The 21,564-nt window shown below is 39.6% G+C and overlaps 1 protein-coding gene across 2 annotated transcripts in view; it reads left to right on the top strand.

The window, feature by feature from the left end:
• Positions 1–1,324, top strand: part of LOC146464437 (uncharacterized) — a 6,272-nt gene extending 4,948 nt beyond the window's left edge. For both annotated transcript variants that reach the window (XM_085129848.1, XM_085129847.1), the window contains one exon: positions 1–1,324. This exon is cut by the window's left edge and continues 1,792 nt beyond it. The gene's annotated coding sequence lies outside the window, so the exon portion shown is untranslated.
• Positions 1,325–21,564: the final 20,240 nt, after the last annotated feature.

Genomic DNA, 21,564 nt, shown 5'->3' with positions numbered 1-21,564 from the left:
GAGACGTTTTCGTAGTATACTCACCACAGTTTTTTTCAAAACAATTAGTAAACAACTTATTTATCTATTGGTTCGCTGCCTCTAGTTTTCTCCTGGTAATTTTCTTATTATCCACTACATATATTTGAGTATATTACAAAAAGAGAAGTTCTGCTATTATTATTATTTTTTTTAAACAGCATTTACATTTTCAACACCAACACTTGTAAAAACTAAACTGCGGTATTTTTTTTAGCATTGCTGTTATGATTATTGGCTTGAAAAAAATTGTTTCTAGTTCTAATGCACAACAGAAGCAGTAAATAAAATCCTGGGTGATCAATGTAACGATGTTCCGTGGATGACATAAAACTGTTTCAGTACTGTAAACAAAGTTGCGGATACAAAGTGGCCCTAAAATCGTACAAACAGAAAGTACGAGACCAAATTTTTACGTCGCTTCTTTGTCGCGTCGCCGGAGTGTTATTCAAAAAAAAGTCCCATAAAAACTGGAAAATGATCGATCGTAGTAAATTAACCCAATAACAACAGAAACAACAAACTAATATCGCTTGACTTCGAACAGTGACAGGCCCAGAGTTGAAAAGATTGCAGGTTCGATTCGTATCTCTAAACTGAATTACATTTGACGCGACTGACGCGCGACGCATAGTTTATACCTAATTATATCAAGTAGAAATTATTACTGCCACAACTGATTCTAGAAGTTTGCCAAAAAAAGGCGCTTCAACCTCACTCAGCTTTATTCAAGAGTGCCATACCGCGCAGTTTTTTGGTGTTTTTTCAGTTGTTAGAACTGTACTGTTTGTTTTTAATTGTACTTTCAGTTGGCAGTGTGTTTTTCTTGATATGTAATGGTAATGTAAGTACTTTATATTGAATAATTTTTTACTGACTGACAGGAATACTTAAGATTTTTTAAAAAATGCTTAACTTTTTCCAAAAGCAAAGGCAGATTGATCAATCATTTGGTTTTCATTTTCTTTCTGAAAATTTCACAATGAGCAACATTTTTTCAAACATAAGACGAGAAATTACTCAGTTCGGCTGCACTTGGAATGTCTGAGATCTGCCAAATACTAACAAGCATAACGACACTAATAAAGCAATAACCTACTAATGCAGGGAGATTTCTTGGTGTTCCAAGTAACTGAAAAATGCTTCAAAAAGTAAAAAAAAAAATCAATTATTTTTAGAAACGGTCAATTTACGCTATAGAATTGGTTGAGAGGCTTCGTTGGGCAGACTACTGGTGCCATAACTTAACGACTTTGGCACTACAAGTCCTTTAATGTTTCTTTGCGTATTGTATTAAATGTGTCACATTTTCCTGTCATAATACAAAATTGACAGAATTTAAAAGTTGTGTGCTTGTGTTTTGTTGTTGTTGTTTATTTTTTTGTTTCCTCCTTATGTTCTGATTTTCTGATCCGGAGCATCCAAATTAAAATGAAAATTAAAGAAAAGAAGTTAAAATGTTGTTTAGTGCATTCCTACATCATTTTATAGCCTTTTAAAGTAAGCTAACACGGTTTGATCTGTTCGGATGTTTTAGTTGAAAATTTAAATTGCTGAAAAGTTTTTAGTCTCCCTCGCAGCCGTTTTTAGTGTCATCACGTGATGACACTAAAAACGGCTGCGAGGGAGACTAATTAACAAATCGACGGTAGTTTTCTATGGTCTATACTCTTATAGACCATAAAATGACGTCAAAAAATGTTCAAAACTCAAGTGGAACCACGAGCCACAGGTGAGTGGTTTTACTGCAAAGTTTTAGACATTTTATGGCGTCATTTTATGGTCTATGGAAAAATGCCGTCGATTTGTTTTTTTACAATAACATGGAAAAAGTACGAGCGGAATTGGCTATTTTTTTCGTTCTGAGAAAGCGCGCTCGTTACATCTGACGTCATTTTTATTGTCTGTACTCTTATAGACAATAGCTACGAGCCAATCAGCGCGCGGGAATTTGGACAACTATTGTAAAAAAAAAAAAAGTTTAGGGAATGGACTCTTATTTCCCGAATTTACGAGCTGCTGTTGGCTTTCCAAAAATGTTGGCTAGCCTTTTTTCGCGCTTTGGACGACGTATTTGCTCCTCCAAAAACAAAAAGGCTTAGTTTTTCTGCGTTGCGAAAGTTTGAGGTATGGCATGGTAACTTTATTTATACACGGTATTTATTTTTACATTCAAGTATAGAAAACTAACTACCTAACTAAGCTAGAATCTAAGATAAAAACTAAAATAATAAAGACGAAAAGAAAACACCTGCTTTTCAGGGAGGCCGTTTTTAAAAATAACTTATCGCTAATTTAAATTATTTCACAATCGAAATTAAGGTCCCTTAATTTTCCCTTAAATACATTAGAAGATGCCAGTTGCTGCACCTCCAGAGGCAAGCTGTTCCATAACACACTTCTGCTTTACGAAAGACCTCTTTTATAAAATTCAGTGCGGGGTTGTGGAACAGCGAGCTTGTATTCGTCCTCTGTAGGGTTATAACTAGTTAAATCGCAGCGACGAACAAAACACGAAGTTTCGACCACTTTAAATTTTGAAACAATTCACTAGTACTGTACGCTTAATTAGAGAAAGTTAGAACACTAGCGGCGCGATTCTGCAATTTCTAATTTAGAAGATAGGCTCTTTGAACAGTTTCCCCATACTACATTACAGTAATCAAAGTGTGGCTGTACCAGAGAATTGTATACGTTAAAAAGAATCTCAAAAGGGAGAAAATACCTAATACGCTTAATCGCACTTATACCAGAAGCAATCTTCTTAGAGATTTCATTAATATGACACTCCCAAGAAATATTTCCGTCCATGTGAACACCTAGGGATTTTGAAGTCGACACTCGTGACTTTACGCTGTAGAAAAAGCTAGTTTTGCTTCATAGTTAAAGCCGAATTTCTGAGGCGGGTCATGTGTTTCCGAACAAAAATTCCATCGACTACGCCAAAACGATGCATTGGGTGGCACTGTCTGATGGGTGTGTTACATATCAGACCGATATGACTTTCCTTGTGTACACCTGGGAATTCGTGGGGTTACAAAACAACGTATTTGAATTCGATCTTCAGCATGTAATTCGTTTTTAAGGACGGTGCCTACCAATAGCGAAGTATTTTTGCGCGGTTTATCACTATGCGGGAAAAGCAGATCTTGGTAGCGGCTATTGAAACCCAAAAAGAAAATTGGGGGTAACCACGCATTTTTTAGAGATAACTTAAACTACAATCATTTTAAAAAGCAGCAAAATACAAAGCAATGTATGGCGCTTTTTTCCAAATTGAAGCTTTATTATCTCTGAAAAATGCATGGTTCCCCCCGATTCTCTTTTTGGATACCAAAATCACTTGCTTAGTTCTGCTTTCTCCGCATAGTTTAAAAGTGCGCAAAAATATCCCTGTAATAGTAGGCACCACCCAAAGGAAATCCGAGTATCTCCAGATGCGCAGAACATATGCGCAGTTACAATAGTAGGCACCGTCCTGAAATAAACCATTGCTCCCCATTCTTCAATGGGTAAACTTCTGTGCCACAGGTGATTTTTAAATGCGCTTTTACTTGTTTACCGCGATTGCCGTAAGTACCCTGCTTGGGGTCTCTCTTTCGAAAGCCCATTCAGCCCTACTTTCAACCCAATAGTATACACTCTAATTCTTGGGCCAATTTTCATCTTAATACTATTCAGTCTATTTTTCGGCCAAACTTCATCGTAATATTGTACACTATAGTTTCGACCTAACTTTGATCTAAATACCATACACTCTAGTTTTCGGCGTAATTTTCAACCTAATAATATGCACTCTGGTTTTTGCCATATATTTTTATCTAAATACTATACACTCTGGTTTAAGGCTTAATTTTCATTCTGCTACTATACGCAATACGTTTCGCCCAAGTTCACATCCTAACTACACACTATACTTATCGTCTAAGTTTCATTCTAATACTACACACAATGGTTTCTAACCTAAGTTTCATTCTAGTACTATACACTCTAGTTGTTTGCCTAATTTTCAGTCTAATACTATACACTCTTCTTTTTGGCCTTATTTCCATCCTTATACTATACACTCTAGCGTTTGGCCTAATTTTCATTCTTGCACTTTTCGCAATAGTTTCCAGCCTAATTTTAGTCCTAATACTAATATTACAGTCTAGTTTTCGACCCAACTTTAAACCTCAATACTGTACACTCCAGATTTTGGCCTAATTTGCATCCTAGTATTATAGACAGTGGTTTTGGAGTAAGTTTAATCCTACTACAATACATGTTTGTTTTTTTTGGCCTAATTATTATTCTAGTACTATATATACTATAGTTTTGGGCCTAATTTCTATCATTCATACACTCTGAGCGTTCAACCTAATACTGGTCGTAGTACTATATACTATAGTTTTTGGCCTATTTCTCATCCTACTACCATTTTCCAGTCTAATACTATACACTATAGGTTTGGGACCAATTTTTATCCTTGTACTAAACACTCTAGTTTGCGGCTCAATTTTCATCCTTATACTAATCACTCTGCTTTTTGGTAATTTTCCATTCTAATACTATCCACTCTAGCTATCGGCCTAATTTTAATCCTAATGCTGTACACTATAATGTTCAGCCTAATTTTTATCCTAATGCTATACACTATAATGTTCGGCCTAATTTTTATCCTTCTATTATAAACCCTGGTTTTTGGCCATCCTTATTATATACACTCTTATTTATGGCACATTTTCCGTCCTTACACCATACACCCAACTTTTCGGCCCTATTTTTATGCTACCATGGTAAAACTGTCAACTCTGGTGTATGGGCCTCATTATATTCTAATGCTTTGCACTCTAGCTTATGGCCTAATTTTTATTCTTGTGCCGTACGCTATACTTTTGGCCTAATTTCCATCCTACTACTTTACACTCTGTAATTCAACCGAATCCTCATACTAATTTTATATACTATAGTTTTCGGCCTAATTTTCATTCTTGTACTAAATACAACTTTTATCCTAATACTAAACACTCTAGTTTTCGACCCAATTTTCTTTCTAATGCTATACACTATAAACTTCGGCCTAATTTTTATTCTTTTACTATGCATTATACTTTTGGCTTAATTTTCATCCAACTACTATGCACTCTGAGTTTTCAACCTAATCTCCATCCTGATACTATATACTTTAGTGTTCTGCCCAATTTACATCCTAATACTACACACTCTGATTAATGGCCTAACGTTCATTCTGTACACTGGTTTTTGCCCGAATTTCCATTCCAATACTATACACTGTAGTTTTCAGCCTAATTTTTGATCCTTATATTATACACACAAGTTTTTGACCCAATTTTCATCTTTATACTATACATGCTCCTTTCAAATTTCTATGCTCATACTATACACTCTTCCTAACGGCCCTATTTTCATCCCAACACTATACACTCAAGTTTTCGGCCAAATTTTTATCTTACTTCTACACACTTTAGTTTTTTTCTGTTGTTCATCCTAATATCCTAATACTATCCACTCTCGCTATCGACCCAATTTTCCTCCTAATACTATACACCATGTTTTTTCGGCTTAAGTTTTTTCTTTACACTTGACACTCTGATTTATGGCCTAATTTTCATCCCAATACTATACACTCTTTTATTCGGCCTAATTCAATCCTTATACTATACACTTCAGTTTTCGGCCTAATTTTTATCCCAACACAGTCAACTCTCGCCTTACGGACACCCCGATAATACAGGAATTTTTTCAGTCAAACGTCTGTATACCCTTTATTTTTGCTGGGGATTAGGTTGCTGTCCGTAAGGCGAAAGTTGACTGTACTTTACACTCTGGTTTCGCCAATTTGTTTGATCTGAATACCATATATACACTCTAGCTTTCGGCACAATTGTCATCCTAATACTGTACACTCTGGTTTATCGCCTATTTTTCATTCTTGTACCAAAACTGCACTCTAGTTTTCTTCTATTTTCCGGCCTAATTTTCATCCTAATACTAATATTGCCCTCTTGATTTTGACCTAATTTGAAACCTAACACTATACACAGCGGTTTTTGGCCTGATTTTCATCCTAGTACTACATTACACTCTAGTTCTCCTCCTAATTTTCATCCTAATACTATACACTGCACTTTACATCCTAATTCTATACACTTTGACCCTATTTTCGTCCTGATACTATACTTTTCAGTTTTAGGCCTAATTTTCATCTTAATGCTATACACTTAAGTTTCGGCCCAATTTTCAACCTAAAACCTACTACTACTACACGGTACGTCTCGCGCAAATGTTCATCCACTCTGGTTTTTAACCTAAGTTTCATTGTAGTACTGAACACTCTGTTATTTCCCACTACTATACACAGTATAATCCAGTATTTTTATTGAGGGGGCAATTTAAAGTAACTCTGGGGTGAATCTCTCTGACCACAAGTTTCGAATTGCGGCGCCACAGCTGGTCCTACGTGCCTGAGCTGACAACTATAATTCTATGCAATAATAGACTGATAGTTGTCACCTCAGGGGTATTCCGGCCAGAGGACAGTACGGGCAGCGTACAACTGGAACTGAGTCAAATTTTCAAAATGGCTGTGGTAAACAGCTGTTGAATTGGAGGGCCACTGGAGAGAAGAAGCGGAAGGAAACAGGCATTGTATGCGGAGGTAGAAGTGAAATCGAAGACACATAACAACTGATCAAACGGTTAAATGATAATTTTATTCAAGTGTTTATAACAGTCACTGCCCATGGCTTGACCTGGAAATCAGTGGTGAGAGGGAATGGGTAACTAAGTTATCGTTCTGGCCTTAGTTGTTCAAAGAGTGGATAACTTTATCCAGAGGATAAGTCGCTATCCAGCAGATAAAATGTATTGGTTGGAGTACATTATACCCGCTGGATAGCAATTTATTCACTGGATAGAGTTATCGGCTTTTTAAACAACCAGGACCTGGCTGAGCTAAACATAGCCCGCCTTCTAATTGTGAATTTCTGGTCACCTACCTAGTTTTTCCTTCATTTATCAGTCATCTGACATCAAAATGATTTTTAAACTCTTAATTCACAGAAAATTGCCGGGCAACGTTCTGCAAAGTTCCTGCAGCCTCCGAGCTCGAAATAGGATACCACTTTTTATCAACTGCTGTCAACTGCTGTTTCCAGAATACTACTAGTAAACTTAAAGCGACAGCGACATGATAGACACAAAACCGCGAGTCAAAAATGCAACTGTGGACAGCTTTTTGTCAGCTAATCGTGTTAAGCTTTCTATGCAGCATCAGCCTTGCAGTTATTTCAGTTATCTGCAAACAAAAGCCTTCTGCAAACAAACAATACTTTGGACACGTCTTAACTAAGGAGGGCTTCATGAATAAGTTTTTCTACTTGGGGAGCAATTTCAACTAACTCTGGGGTGAATCTCCCTGACCACACGTTTCAAATTGCGGCGCCACAGCTACACTACGTGCCTGAGCTGACAACTATAATTCTATACAACAATAGTAGGGTAATAGGGGGCATTCCTGTAGGAGGACAGTGCGGGCAGCGTAGAACTAGAACTGAGTAAAATTTTCAAGATGGCTGTGGTAAACAGCTGTTGAATTGGAGGGCCACTGGAGAGAAGACAGGCATTGTAAACGGAGGGAGAAATGAAATCGAACACACATGACAACTGATCAAACAGTTAAATGATAATTTTATTCAAGTGTTGATAAAAGTCAGTTTTTTAGCTACTGCCTATGGCTTGACCTGGAAATCAGTGGTGAGAGGGAATGGGTAACTGAGTTATCGTTCTGGCCTTAGTTGTTCAAAGAGTGGATAACTTTATCCAGTGGAGAAGTCGCTATCCAGATAATAAAACGTTTTCGCTGGAGTACGTTTTAATCACTGGATAGCGATTTACCCACTGGATAGTTATCCACTGTTTCAACAACCGGGTGGCTGAGCTGTAACATTTATTTTCTTAAGTTTGATCTCTCTCTTTGTGATAAAAACAACTTCCGGTCACATGAACCGAACGGCTGTTGTCTCCCAAAAATAAGAGATCACAAACATTTTATTCGCAATTGTATCAGTATAAGAATGGGTCTGAAGCGTGGTACAGAATGTTGAACTTATTTGGATCATAATTTTAGTTAATTCGCCACTCTCTCAAATATTTCGTGACGTGGGTATGTATTCGCAGGTCTTGATTGGCACCTGTCAAGCTAACACAAATCCAGTCTTTATCCACATGAAACAACAATAAAATTCATTATATTCTGTAAACAGGAGCCAAGTTTATTTTGATGCTAATTAAGGGGAATTTTGTGGGATTTAAGGCAAAAGAACGGTGGGGGAGGTTGTCTCACTCCCAAGGGAAAGGTCGCAAAGGTTGGCAACTAAGTGTGTTAGAACTTTTAGGTGAGTACTTTAATTTGGCCAACTTTTATCCAAATTGGAGAGATGGCATGTATCCCGCCTGCTTGGACCTCTCATGGACTCAGCCTTAAATGATTTGTTAACGAACTAAACATTTCGACCAACAGCCTGGTATGGCGAATGTTTACATTTCCTCCGCACTATGTACATGGTATGGAAGTTGGTTTATAATTGAACAAAATGCTTTAGGGTACGAAATTTATTGCTAATTAATCAAGCTATTTCAGGCCACACGGGCCATTTTTAGACCTGTACTTTCCTGAAATCGAGCATAGGATCGTGTGTGTAGGTCGCGCGCGTGTTGAGTCAGGATTAAATCCTGCCAACTCTGTATCTTTACCTTTGTACAAACTCCATTACTTAGAAAAATACTATTTAGAAATGAAATACCTGAAAATCTAATGAAGTTTAATTTCTAAACACAATTTTTTTTACAACTTACAAAAAAAAAAAAATCTATTTACAATAATTAAATTTCCAAGGGGAGTATACCGACTCCATCTTTAGGATTAAATTACTAAAACGCGTCCCTGACCTGAGCATAAGTGTACATGGTGTTGCTCAAAACACGAAAACCGCGGTTGGCACCAGAACTACTTTGTTTGGTGAGTAATACTGTTGATGATTTCATTGCATTCCTTGTTAACCCCTTTATAACTAAGCTTGTACTTTCGCCCCAAAAACAGTAATCCGTCCAATAATCCCTTCCTCCCCCCCCCCCCCCCACTCAAACTTGAACAAGCCTGGTGTATCTTATCATAGGCCTTATGCACAGGAGTTTCGGTGCAAGGGAAGCAGTTATTCACCTTTACGCTTGCCTCAGCATCACTGCAGTACTCGTTCTGTACGTGTTTCATCTGGTTGGTGAAAGTCTTTCCATATGATGAATCTCCCACCTTAAAAGACAATAACTCCCTGCATATAAATATATTCCTTCCGAGAATGAAATAACTACTTACCAACTTCATCGTATCTGCGATGTTAGCTTTGTCGCCATCCACATTCATATATTTCATCCACACGGAATCCTTTGATAGAAACGTCCTTGGTGTTGGCTCTTGTTTCTTCTTGAGCTCAGTCATACGTTTCTTGCGTGTTTTGTTGAAATCTTTCTCCACTAACTTGAAGGAATAATAACAACAAGATACCATCGTGGAGAATATTGGAATATGGCCTGAGAGTAACGTCATTGCGCAATAATTACATCATAATAGCAGCTAAACATAACATGCAGCGAGTGAGCCAGAGTGGTCAGAAAAAACCTTCCCTCAAAAGAACCAGAGGGAAAATTAACAGGAAATCTGGGACGGGCCAGGCGCCACTTACGTCCCCCGCCAGAACATTTATACTAAAAAGATCACTAGGAATGACAAAATAGAGACAAACCATGCAATCTACAGCAAAATAGACTTTGAGACGCTTAAACGATCCTGAAAAGAGTACTTAACATACCTATTCTTTAAGGAGGAACATCTCCACCCAGCGTGCAGGTCAAGCAAATCACCCGGTATGCGCCTGCAAGCAGGGCTGGAAGCGGCACCAAACTTCATACTGTGCGTGCCATATTTGGAAACATCATTAACAAAAGGTTCAATTTGCTTTTTAAATTCTTCCCTAAGAGTGCAATTAGAAACCCCCCCTACAAGCGTGAAAATACTCCCTTGATTTAGACAATAACACAAGGGACAAGAGGATACGAAGACCTAAAGTGCAGCAAAACCTGCATCAACATTTCAGACGTAGATAAGGGGCAAGCAGACTTCCCAGACGCAGCAAGAAAGAAAGTGTGACCCTCACGGTATTGGTCGTTCTTGCGCTTCGCCACATAAATAGACCTGTGTTCGCTATAAAATGACGTCTTGAAAGGGTAAAACTGTTAATCTTGTCTATGCAAAAAACCGATAGGAACTAACTACCAAAACAAAAAAAAACAAAAAAATGAGGGGAGGCATGAGAGACACTTGAAACATAATAATCAGCAATGGCTTGCACTGCACGAGCAGATGGTTAATGGGGCACATTTCAAACCCGGCCATCGAGTGGCCCCATTTAATCCCATAAACAACAGCCTCGATGGCAGATACACCTCTATTGTTCTAAAGGTAAAAGCTATTAAGTTTTGCAATAAAAAAAAGCAATGTGCAAAGGCTTTGCTGGAATGACAGAAACTTCAATGTTGGACGACGCCCACTCACGCCACCAGAACCAGCTGGACTTGTAATTTTGAAACGGTAGAAGGGCCCTGGATCCCAACTGCAGCTGGATAACACCTGGCACCAAACTGCAAAGTGATGGGTCCTCCAAAGCCGCAGCGTCACTCAAAATCCCGGAAAATAACACATCTAAAAAAGGAACAGGAGGTGAAGAAAATAAATCTGAGGGTTAAAAAGCACAGGTTGCTATAGACGAAAACTACAAACTAAGATACATGAATGCTAGCTAGGAAATGTGGAGACTAAATAAAATGCAAAATACGGGGAGAGGTATTTGTTAAAAGATTCAGTACCTCTGTCTGTAAACGGTGAGGGAAAACGCCGTCATTTCTGAATGACTTTGCGGAAGGCCTCCAGCACTTTGGGGCAGGACTTGTTGGAAACCCACACTAAATCTCCCTGTCTGCTTGTCACATCTATGTGCGCTAACACAAAGTGTTTGTCGTGGGTATCAACGAGGTCAATTTGCCAGAGCTTGTGCAAGCCATAGGACGGCATAGGCGTGCCTCCCTCTTTGGCATTTTTTAGAAGTTGGTGCACCTAGAACATTGCGCTGCTCGAACTCTCGCACTTCCTTTAGGGTAAACTTCTCTTCAGGTCTCTGCTTTTTCAGATAATCGTACACTTCTTTTGATGCAGCGTGCACAACTGGGCTTTTTTCGTCTTTCTATTTGCAAAACTGGGTAAAAAGTCGAAGCTTACAATTTAAAACTACGGTTTTTCAATGAGAGAAAAATGCAAAAAGGTAAAAAAACTAACTTCTATACTGAAAAACTCGAAAAACAGTTATACATACAGAAAAAACCGTAGAGATGTTAAAGACTGTCGCTAAAACTGCTGTGTAAACTTTTTTCCTTAAAAGACAAACTGTTCTGTCAACTCTCTGTGTTGCAACAGCGTTTAATTGTTGGAATACACGTGTGCTAGTCCTCTCCCTCGTCCTCCCTTTCTGAAAAGCTGCCTACTGCTTTGTCAGGGAGCACTTTACTATTAACTCTCGGATCTTTTCTCGGAAACCGTTGGTCTGCATCAATACCTGCATTTGGGCTACTGTAACATCGGTCACTGCTAATCGACACTCTTAGTCTAACCTCTACAACAATAACAATATATAAGTAAGTACACATTATAAAACACTGTTTTGTAAGAGAGTAATTTTAACCCCAAGGCGTACTCGTGAAATCCACTCCTGTCTGTCACTCTCGGCTGTGTCTCCGACGCTTTTGTTATATCCTGTCTAGTGTATGGCTCTACCTCTCCGAGATTAACTGTCTGCCCGCCGCAACAGCTGATGAAATTTTCTACGCGTACTTGGTGCCCGCCCACCACGTCTACATCTTGTTCATTTTGTTGCTCTCCATGTTGTTAGTCTTCTGCAGCGGGTTGCATGCAAACAAAGGCTTTTCTGATACTTCTCCACAGAGCCGTAAAACAGTTCTGCGAGTTTAGCATGGTGGCTGCTTCGAAAGCCATCTTTCCACTACAACAGTTCAACTGTGTTATTATATGACTCAAGTCGCACTTACCTTTTATTACAAATGCAGCACTCTCTCCAACAAAGGTCCCATGTAACCAAAGGGGTAGGTGCAGTAGTTTCCGTTAAGCACCACTCTCTTGTCGAAATACAGCCTGTATTTCTTCTCCACCACACTGGAGGTAAGCTCGAATTTTCTCTCACAGACTCCATTGTTGCCGAGCCCGCGCTTGATTTCAAATTTGAGGTAGCTTATCGTCTGCGTCACGGCCAGACCGTTTCTCATCTGCTGCTTCATCACAGAAGGACTGCAACATAAGTTCGCACAGAGTTTGGAAGTTGACCTCTTTCTTACTGGCACTGCTGTTGTCCACCCTTTTGCACTTACATTTGCTGTGCGAGAACTCATCGTGAAACCTGTGTTGCGCAAATCGTAGCTTCTATACCCATAGTCTTTGGGGCCTCTGCAGACCCACTCTCCTATAACCACTTCTGAAGGGTCCGGCTCGTCTGTCAGCTCTCCGAGAAAGTCTTCATTGGGCGAGTCGTAGAGATCTTCTCCAGCAAGGTACACAGCGCTGTCTGTGTTGCAGTAGAAAATGTGGGTGCCCAGAGGTTTGAGAAGCTCTCTGTTCAGCTTTATGCGCTCCAGCGAGGTTGTGAAAACGGCCTGCACGACACTACCCTGATGGCAAACTGCTGTTGTCTCCAGTTGGGCACGATGGCAAACTTCTTTTCTTGCAGATTGGAGTTTTCCAGAAACTTGTAAAAGGGATCGGCGCTGTGAGTCAGCGTGGTTTGCAGCATGTCTTGTCTTTCCGCCCATTTTCCCCAAAAGCTGTTGATGCATTTCTTGTTGAGAACGTAGAGAGTGGGGTTCTTGCTCTCGCCTATGTTTCCAACGCTATGCCTTCAACCTCCTTGTATCGTCTAATGCACTCTGCTTTCTCTGCAGGCATGTCGCAGTTTCTTGGCCAACCAGCTGCCTCTTGTTTACTTTTCTGACAGGTTTTTATGTACTGTGCAAAGAGACCTTTCTTTTTCCTCATGTCGTTCCAGACCTCATAAACCTCCAGCACTACATATTTCTCCTCTATAGTCAATTCCAATTCAGGCATTGTCCAAACATCTTCCAAGGCTTTTTCTTCCACTGTGTTAGTGCAGGCATTCACTTGAAAGTTGGCTTGCTTGGCGCAACTGCGGCATAGGGTGAACCCAGTTTGAAATCGGTGCAGCCTTCGGGCTTGACCCTGGAAGGCAGCACAGGGTGAAATAGGTCTTGTGGCAGTAGTACTTTGCAATACATTAATTCGTAATAGCTTCAAGGCGTATTTTTTTTTTTAAATTCGCGGTTCCGGAGCACGATGGGATGGGCTAGAAGGTAAATTTCATTTTTGTTTATGAATGGATAGAGAGAAATGAAATCTTTGTACTTCACGTGACTTTTCTTCAAGTTTTCTCTGCAATCGGGTCTGGCTGCTAGTATCAGCACTCTCCGAGTGTCTCGCAAACCATGCAACTATAAATCCAGTCTGCACATTGGAAAGTAATGTGCAGGTAGATGAGCAAACTTCAGTAAACCGTAACAGTAATGAGCAATCGGATAATGAATCTTTCTGAGTCGCTGACAGGAGAAACATGCAGTGATTCATCTGGAAAAAGGAGCTAGGCAAGTACAAAAAGATGTCGTATGAAGCCAAGAGGTCGATCTTCTGCTGCAGAAATGTTAGATTTCTTAAAACCTATAATGAAAAGCGAGAGAAAGCAGAAGAAAATTAGTTCTCTCCATCTTAGTACATACTGACCAAACTGGTTTTTATAAAAAGACGATACAATGGCGAGAATATTAGACTTATTAATGGCGTAATGGAACACACTAGAATCGAAAAAAAGGAGGAATTCTAATTTTGCTTTACTTCAACAAAGCGTTCGACTCTTTAGAATGGCTGTTGATAATGAAAGTGTTAAATACTTTCAATTTTGGAATGAGCCTCAGAAAATGGGTAACAGTATTTTACTCCAACATCGAGAGTGCAGTGATCAACAATGGATTTGCAACAAATTGGTCTAAATTGTCCAAGGTTGTGATCTTCTATTTCCTTTTGCTTTGATGTTATCTTTCCCCACTTTCTCATACACTGCTCGCCAGTGACCAAACGACCAGAAATCTTCGTAAACTGTTCCGCTATCTTATCAAACACCTCTTTCTCTGTAGCCTTGCTTCCAAACATGTGCTTGTGATCAGCCCAAGTTGCGATCAGCAATCGCACATCTTCGTCAAACCATCTTTCAAGGTTGTTACTTGAACTAGTTGGCAAGGGTGCATTTGAAACGGCTGCTGTGAAAGGGTGAATGACAAAAGACCTTGTTGATTTACATATGCAAAATTTAAGGTACGAAATAATCGGACCACTCAAAGAACCCAAGGGTGAAAAATGTAATGTTTTCTTCGATAAATGCTACTCACCATTGGCATTCATGGCACAGTTGTGATTTAGTAATGTTTCTAAATCAGGAACCAGGCCATGACAGCATTTGTAGAAAGCGGAGGAGACGGAAGGCACCAAGCTAGCCTAGGGAGTAGCTGCCCTATTTCCTCACCGAAAATATGGTTGTGAGCAGCCTGGAACTGGTAAAACATGGGAAACGTTCCATAGGGAAAATAGGACTACCTTTTCAGAAGTTCCATTCTTTCCGTAAATTTTCCAGTGGAAGGAACCGAAAAATCATCTTCCATTTACAACCCAACCGGAATTTCCGGAATCTCTTGGTAAATGGAAAACACCCACGTATTCACTAACCATGCAAAATAATTCTTAACATAATCGCACATTGTTGTGTGAAAGCAGACAATCCACAAACATGGCGGATTGGTGGTCAGATTCTACCAGTGACGAAGAGGATGGGTTGACCGAGATTATAGAGATTATACAACGGTTCCCACTTCGAATACTATCCCATTATCTCCGAGCTGGGAAAGTATACTGGCAAAGATCCACAAGTGGTTTTTGACGGAGCCTCCATCGTTCAAATAAAAACCTTCAAAGGAAGGTTGATATTGATGGACTCACTGCAGTTTCTGACTATGCGGTTGAAAGACATGCCGAAAACCTTTGGAGTGCAGGAGGTAAAGAAAGGTTTTTTCTCTTACCGTCTGAACAATCGCGAGTACTGGGACAAGGTCAACGCCCACCCTTCGAAAGAAGATTTGGAAATACAATTCATGGGCAAACAAAGACAAGGTAGATTTTGAGAGGTGGCACGCCAAGAACATAACCGAGGTCTCCATGCAAGTGTAAGAGGAATACCAGAACGGTCTGCGCGAGGACGATTTGTGGTACGACATTTTCAAGGAAAATGAGGCCTATTGTGGAGATGGTGTGCGAGTGTTGCGCCTCTATTTCGTGAAGTCTTTCCATGCTTGCCAAGCCACCACACAAATAATGTTGACACAGTGGGACTGGTCCCTCATAAGGGCTACCTTCAGAAGGACATACAGAGCAAGATGGCAAAGACCTGGCTGGCATTTCTTGACCCTTGTTATCTTGAGGGCAAACTGCAGTACGCAGGCAAGGACGCTGGGGAAAAGAAAATCTACAATCTAGGCGGGCTCTACAAAGTGGACGGTTTTCTGGAGGAAGAAAACACAGTGTAAAGTTTTGTGGCTGTTATTTTCATGGCTGCCCATGATGCACAAACGCTACAGCCAAATTTATCGGCGCTGGCATGCAGATGGGAGATTTGTACATGATGACTATGAATAGAGTTGCAACCCTGCGTGCTGCAGGCTTCAAAGTGATGACCCTATGGAAATGTGATTGGAAATGAGAGATGAGAGAGGACCAGGAAACAAAGGCCAGGTACGAGTGTTTTGTGTGGAATGACCTGCGTGTTTTCTGAGAACCCATGGACCCCAGTGAAACTCTCTTTGGCGGTCGAGTGGATTGCTACGGGAGGCAGGGCTGTCCTCTCTCCCTGTATCTATTTGCATTGTCTGCGGAAATCTTGTCCAATAAAATTCGCCAGGGTAGAGATATCAAGGGAATAATGATCTTTGGAAATGAGATTAAAATAAGCCAATTCGCAGACGACACTATCTTTTTTTTGCGATAATGTAACCTCAGCAGAGAAATCTCTGAAAACTGTACACGACTTTACAGACATCTACGGGCTGCAGCTGAACACCAAAAAAAACCAAGGCAACATAGCTGGGAAAATGGTCAGCAAATAAGTCGATGCCGTTAATTGTGAAATGGTTGCGTTGCCCCGTTAAAGTCTTAGGCATTTATATTTCGTACGATGAAAAGAAAAATGACGAACATAAATTCATGCTAAAATTAATGAAAATTGCAAACAAAGTTCGGTATAAAAAATTTCTAAAAACGTTCTCTGGTTAAAAGTTAAAAAACACTAAGCTTTCGATTGCCAGTCTGCAATCTTTAAAAAGTGAGATGTAAAAAGCGAAGGCAGAAATATATATACAAAGAGGTGAGAAAAAAAAAATAACGAACAAATTTAAATAAATACAATAATATAAGGGAAATACTAATGTGAAGAAAAAATATATATGACATGAATAAAGTTATAATAAAATTGAGTATTGTCTTGGCAGATGTTCAGCATTATTGTCTGCCTGGCTAGTTATCGCAGTGTGCCAAGATTCCAGCGTTTTTCTTACGCGTGAATTGCCTCTGTCGATGACACGTGCATTCTCGAAATCAATAGTATGGCCTTCGAGCCACGCATGGCTGGCAACGTTGGAACCACTTTTAAAAACTTTGGTGTTTCGAATATGTTCCTTTTTCTAGTGTGTAAACATCTGCTCGTTTCTCCAATGTAACTCCATCTGCAGTCCGTACAGGGGATTTCATACACAACGTTCGTTTGCCGATCTGATGGGGGTCTAGATTTAGGAGACAAATTCTTGTTGCAGGGTCTTGACCGGTCTGGTGGTGACTCGGACGCCGTTCTTGTTAAGAATTCTTGTAAGTGGTTCAGTGACGCCTTTGATGTATGGTAAAACTGCAAAGCCATTTTGGGAATCTGGTGGGTCTATCAACCTAAAGAACATTCCCACTAACTCTTCAGGGGAAGGGATGATTTCAGGGCGCGAAGTCTTCTTTAGGATGTTCGATATAGTTGCTGATGGATAGCCATTTGATTTCAACGCATCGGAAACATGGGTCAGCTCTTTCTTTACTCCTTCGGAGGTGCTCGGGAGGTTGATTGCCCGATTTAGGAGGGTAGAGGCAGTACTTAATTTGTGTTTTAATTCGTGATGAGAGTTAAAGTCCAGGTATCTGTCAGTGTGTGTGGGCTTTCGATAGACGCCGATAGTAATTGTCCCATTCTTCCTGGTTATCAAGGTGTCTAGAATGGAAATTTGGCCATTGTTCTCAGTTTCGAGGGTGAAAGGTATTTTATGTAGAAAGCCCGAGACTTTACTTGGTAGAGTTATGGTCATCAAATCTTTAGGATTAGCCAAATTAATTTATTCAATCTCCAACCTCACTGCACCTGATGAAATCATTTCCAATGTCAAGAAGAGATTATTTAACTTCATTTCGCAAAATAAGAGAGACAAAATAAAAAGGGAAAGTCTTTACCAGGATATAACAGCAACGGGAATTCACATGGTCAATTTTAATGTGATGATTAAAGCTCTAATGCTAGCCTGGATTCTGAAACTACTGTCAACCGAGACCCAAAACTGTAAAACAATTCCGGATCATTTCTTCAAAAAGTGTGGTGGCCTAAATCTTCTCTTAAGATGTAATCATGACCCAAAACGTTTACCCAAAATGCCAACTTTTTATAAAGATATCCTTACCTTTTCAATGATCTGAAAGGCTTGTGTAGTGGTGACAGATTTCAAGAACTGATTCTATTCAATAACAAAGACATATTAATCGATGGAAAATCTTTTTATTATGATGAATGGCTAAAAGCAGGCATTCTGACAATTAAGGATTTGTTGAATGAAAATGGCGCTTTTCTTTCATTTTAAGAGTCCAATCAAAAATACTCTTGCCGTTCAAACTTTCTTCAACTCTACCAAGTTACTAGCGCTATACCGAGGCACTTATGGAGCAAAGCTAGAAGCTGTGAACAGGCAATCACAGACAATTTGCGTATAGACAACACCTTTCAATTCCTGCTTAATGATAATACTCAATTAAACCTAAACAAAATAAAGGCAAAAGATTTTTACTGGTTGTTCCTCAATGGCAGTACCCGCTGTCATACTGGCCCGATGAAATGGAGCAGGTCTCTATCAGTAAGTGACGACGATTGGCAAACAATTTTTAAATCATTGAAGCCATTTTGTAAGGAGAATTAACTCAAGGAGTTCCATTTCAAATTCATACACAGAGTCATTGTAACTAAGAAGGAATTACACGGATTCGGAATACAGGCAGTCTTTCAGTCTTTCCCTGAGACAATGAACGATTTGCCAGCGACAATGGAAGATTTGAGGCTGTCGCCCTTAAAAGAAAACGGAACCAACATTGGTAGAGTTGGTACAATATGGCCTGACAGAACGGTCCTAGAAGATGTTGTAATGGCTGACGACGGCTACTTTCTCGACGTAACAAGAATACGGGAGCTGCCATGTGATCAACCCGAAGAAGTAGAAGCTGTGCTGTCCCTAACCTATCCTGCACCACTCAACCTCAACAGAGAGAAAGTGGAGCATCTACTCAGGTACTTCATGGATATCCTACATAGTAAGGAAAACATGTTCAGCATCCTTCGTTACATCAATCAAGAAAAGTTTCTCGGGCTAGACGAAAGCCGTTGGCCCATTTCACCCTTCTTCATGCGTGCCATCCGCAGCATGATCAAGAAAACCAGCAAATTCAAGGGGTGTGCTTTCCTCAGAAAATCCAATGCATGGCGAGGAGTGAGGTGGTATTTGAGGGAAATGGAAATGTTGGTGTGCGAGAATTGGAAGCTGAGCAAAATAATCAGAGAAGAATGCGAATGGGCAATCAAAAACGTTAACATTGCTAAAGAAGAAGGATATGACATTTGAACATTTTTTTCGAACTCTAATATATGTAAACAATGACACTTTCCTTTCCTTGCCATTAAAGGTTGTTGCTTGTACATCACGTGTCGTCTTGATTGACCTTTGACCCCCTTGACATGCATGTGCATGCGCCACGCTCCGAAAATGACGTCATGACGTCATATCTAAAAATAGATTTTGTGACGTCACACTACTGGATGCTGATTGGTCAATTCGCGTCACGTGGTATCATTCCTGTGTCCTGATTGGTTATGCCCTAAACCGTCCTTATTCACTACTGATGCTCTAACCTATTAAACATGTCCTACGCCGCGTACATTACATTATTAGAAATGTATTTACTAGATTACTTTTTTTTTTCTTCTTTCGTTGTAAACTGCAAAACTGTCACATTTAGCCATAAGTATTTTCAAGTGTATTGTAATATATATCTTTCGTACTCGTGTTTTGCTTTCTTGTAACGTGTGTAGTGAAAATAAAGAAACATTTGTTAAAAAAATGAAATTAAAGTACGAGACATTAATCTTCAACTCGAGTGCTGGGGGGGGGGGGGGGGGGTTGCAAAACCAATTCTACGAACACTCCGTTGATTATTTTGCAAGCAGTTTCTTGTTTAACCTGGAAAACCAGGAGGGCTTTGATAGAGATCTAATCTTTGACAAAAACTCGCTGCTGAGCGTAATTTCACCTGACGACGTAGATGCAGTGGTGAGACTGTGTCCTTACTTTGCTGTCGAAGAAGAAAGGATAGGTCTAGAGTTTTTGGTTAGAAAAGCCATAGTATACAAAGGCCTTAAATCAGCTGGTGGAAGAATTGGGGCCTTTCTGCGATACTGTTTACAATATGTCGCAAGAGTTGATAGAAAGATTGATGGCACTGAGAGAATCCTTCCAAAATTTAGTTTTAGAAGTGAACAGAACATGTGAAGGATTCCGCTACCTTCAACAAATTGGAACAGTTGAACAGAAATGCCATACATGTGGATCTATCTTAAGTACAGAGAAGTACGACTACACTTTGGCCATAGATAGACAGTGCATAAGTAGATATAAACTTTGCTTCGAGTGTACTTGAAAGCAATTACTCAAGAGAAAAGTAATGGAGACTGGTTACGAATAAAATGTTTAAAGATTGTTCATCTCTATGTGTGCAATAAAAGCTTGTTTAAAAGAAAACTATTGTTTTTCCTGTCTTTTACTCGCAACCTATGAGAAAAGAAAAATTTGAATTTGAAATTGGTTGAATTCAAAATGTTTAAAATTTGTACTATCTATGTTCTATTTGTCTTTGCTTCTGAGATCATTCAACCGGTAATTAATACCCCACAATAACCCAAAAATTAGACAGAAATTTAGATTTTTTTTCTTATCAAAAAACGTTTATTGAATAACAAAGTTATCTTGCAAACCCATCCATCCATCTGAACGGTCCGAGAGTTAAAGAAAATTCTAATATGCGCTGTTCTTCATCTGTCCGAGAAAGGTTGCAGAAAGTTGCTGTGATTTTGTCATCGCCGCAGAGGAGGAAAATGAGTTAGAAGCAGAATAAGAAGAAAAGGAGCAAGAAGATTAACCAATTTGCGGAAGAAAATCGCAAGACGAATGAAAACAGTTTTCAGTTAGGTCTCCAGGACGCAATGAAAGCGAAAGACAAGAAAAGACTTCCAAAAAAGCAATAGGAACATTGAACTCTTGCAGACATTTTATTCTGTATAGCCAGTGTTAAGCTACTTTTTTACTTTCTTCTTCAGGCTCAAAAGCAACACTCGAAACTGCTCTTAGCTTTAAACCCATTCTAATTCTTCCTGTCACTTTCTGTTCAAGGCATTGTTTCACGTGTCTGAGGTGTCTGTGCATGCATCGTGGGAACCACGTAGATTAACTCTTGATCAGGAAAATAAAAGACACTTAACACTTGTCGCAATACAGCACGTCTCAACCCATTTTCTATTCTCTGTGCAATATTCCCCCTATTTCCCCTGGTATTCGTCGTTTGAGACAAACAGGTTGTAAAAACACGCCTAAGTACACCAAAACGACGGGCACAACGATCCGTGTATGGAATAAACTCAAAATTAATCCCATCACTTGCTCCTCCACCCAACTGCAACTCTGCTTGATCCAAGGCTTCCGCCAAAACTTTGTCATCGCCATCGTCTTCTTCTTACCAGATCATTTTTGAATGATTTTTTTGAATTTCGCGCGCTCCTTATATAAATGGAAACGGCCAATCAGAACAAAGTTACTTACGCACGTTCGACGTGAATCGTCGTCAGCTTTGACATCTTCTCTCACTTGATTGGTCAGTCACTATCATTGACGTGATTCAATCGTCAGCATTCATTTGATTGGTTTAAAATATAATCACCTCATTTTCATTGACGTCATACTACACGTGATACTAGAGGG

Source organism: Pavona decussata, unplaced genomic scaffold, assembly GCF_977016875.1.
Source record: "Pavona decussata unplaced genomic scaffold, jaPavDecu1.1 SCAFFOLD_164, whole genome shotgun sequence".
Classification (NCBI taxonomy): domain Eukaryota; kingdom Metazoa; phylum Cnidaria; class Anthozoa; order Scleractinia; family Agariciidae; genus Pavona; species Pavona decussata.
Note: the sequence above shows the minus strand (reverse complement) of the source record. Positions and strands in the feature narration are given on the sequence as shown.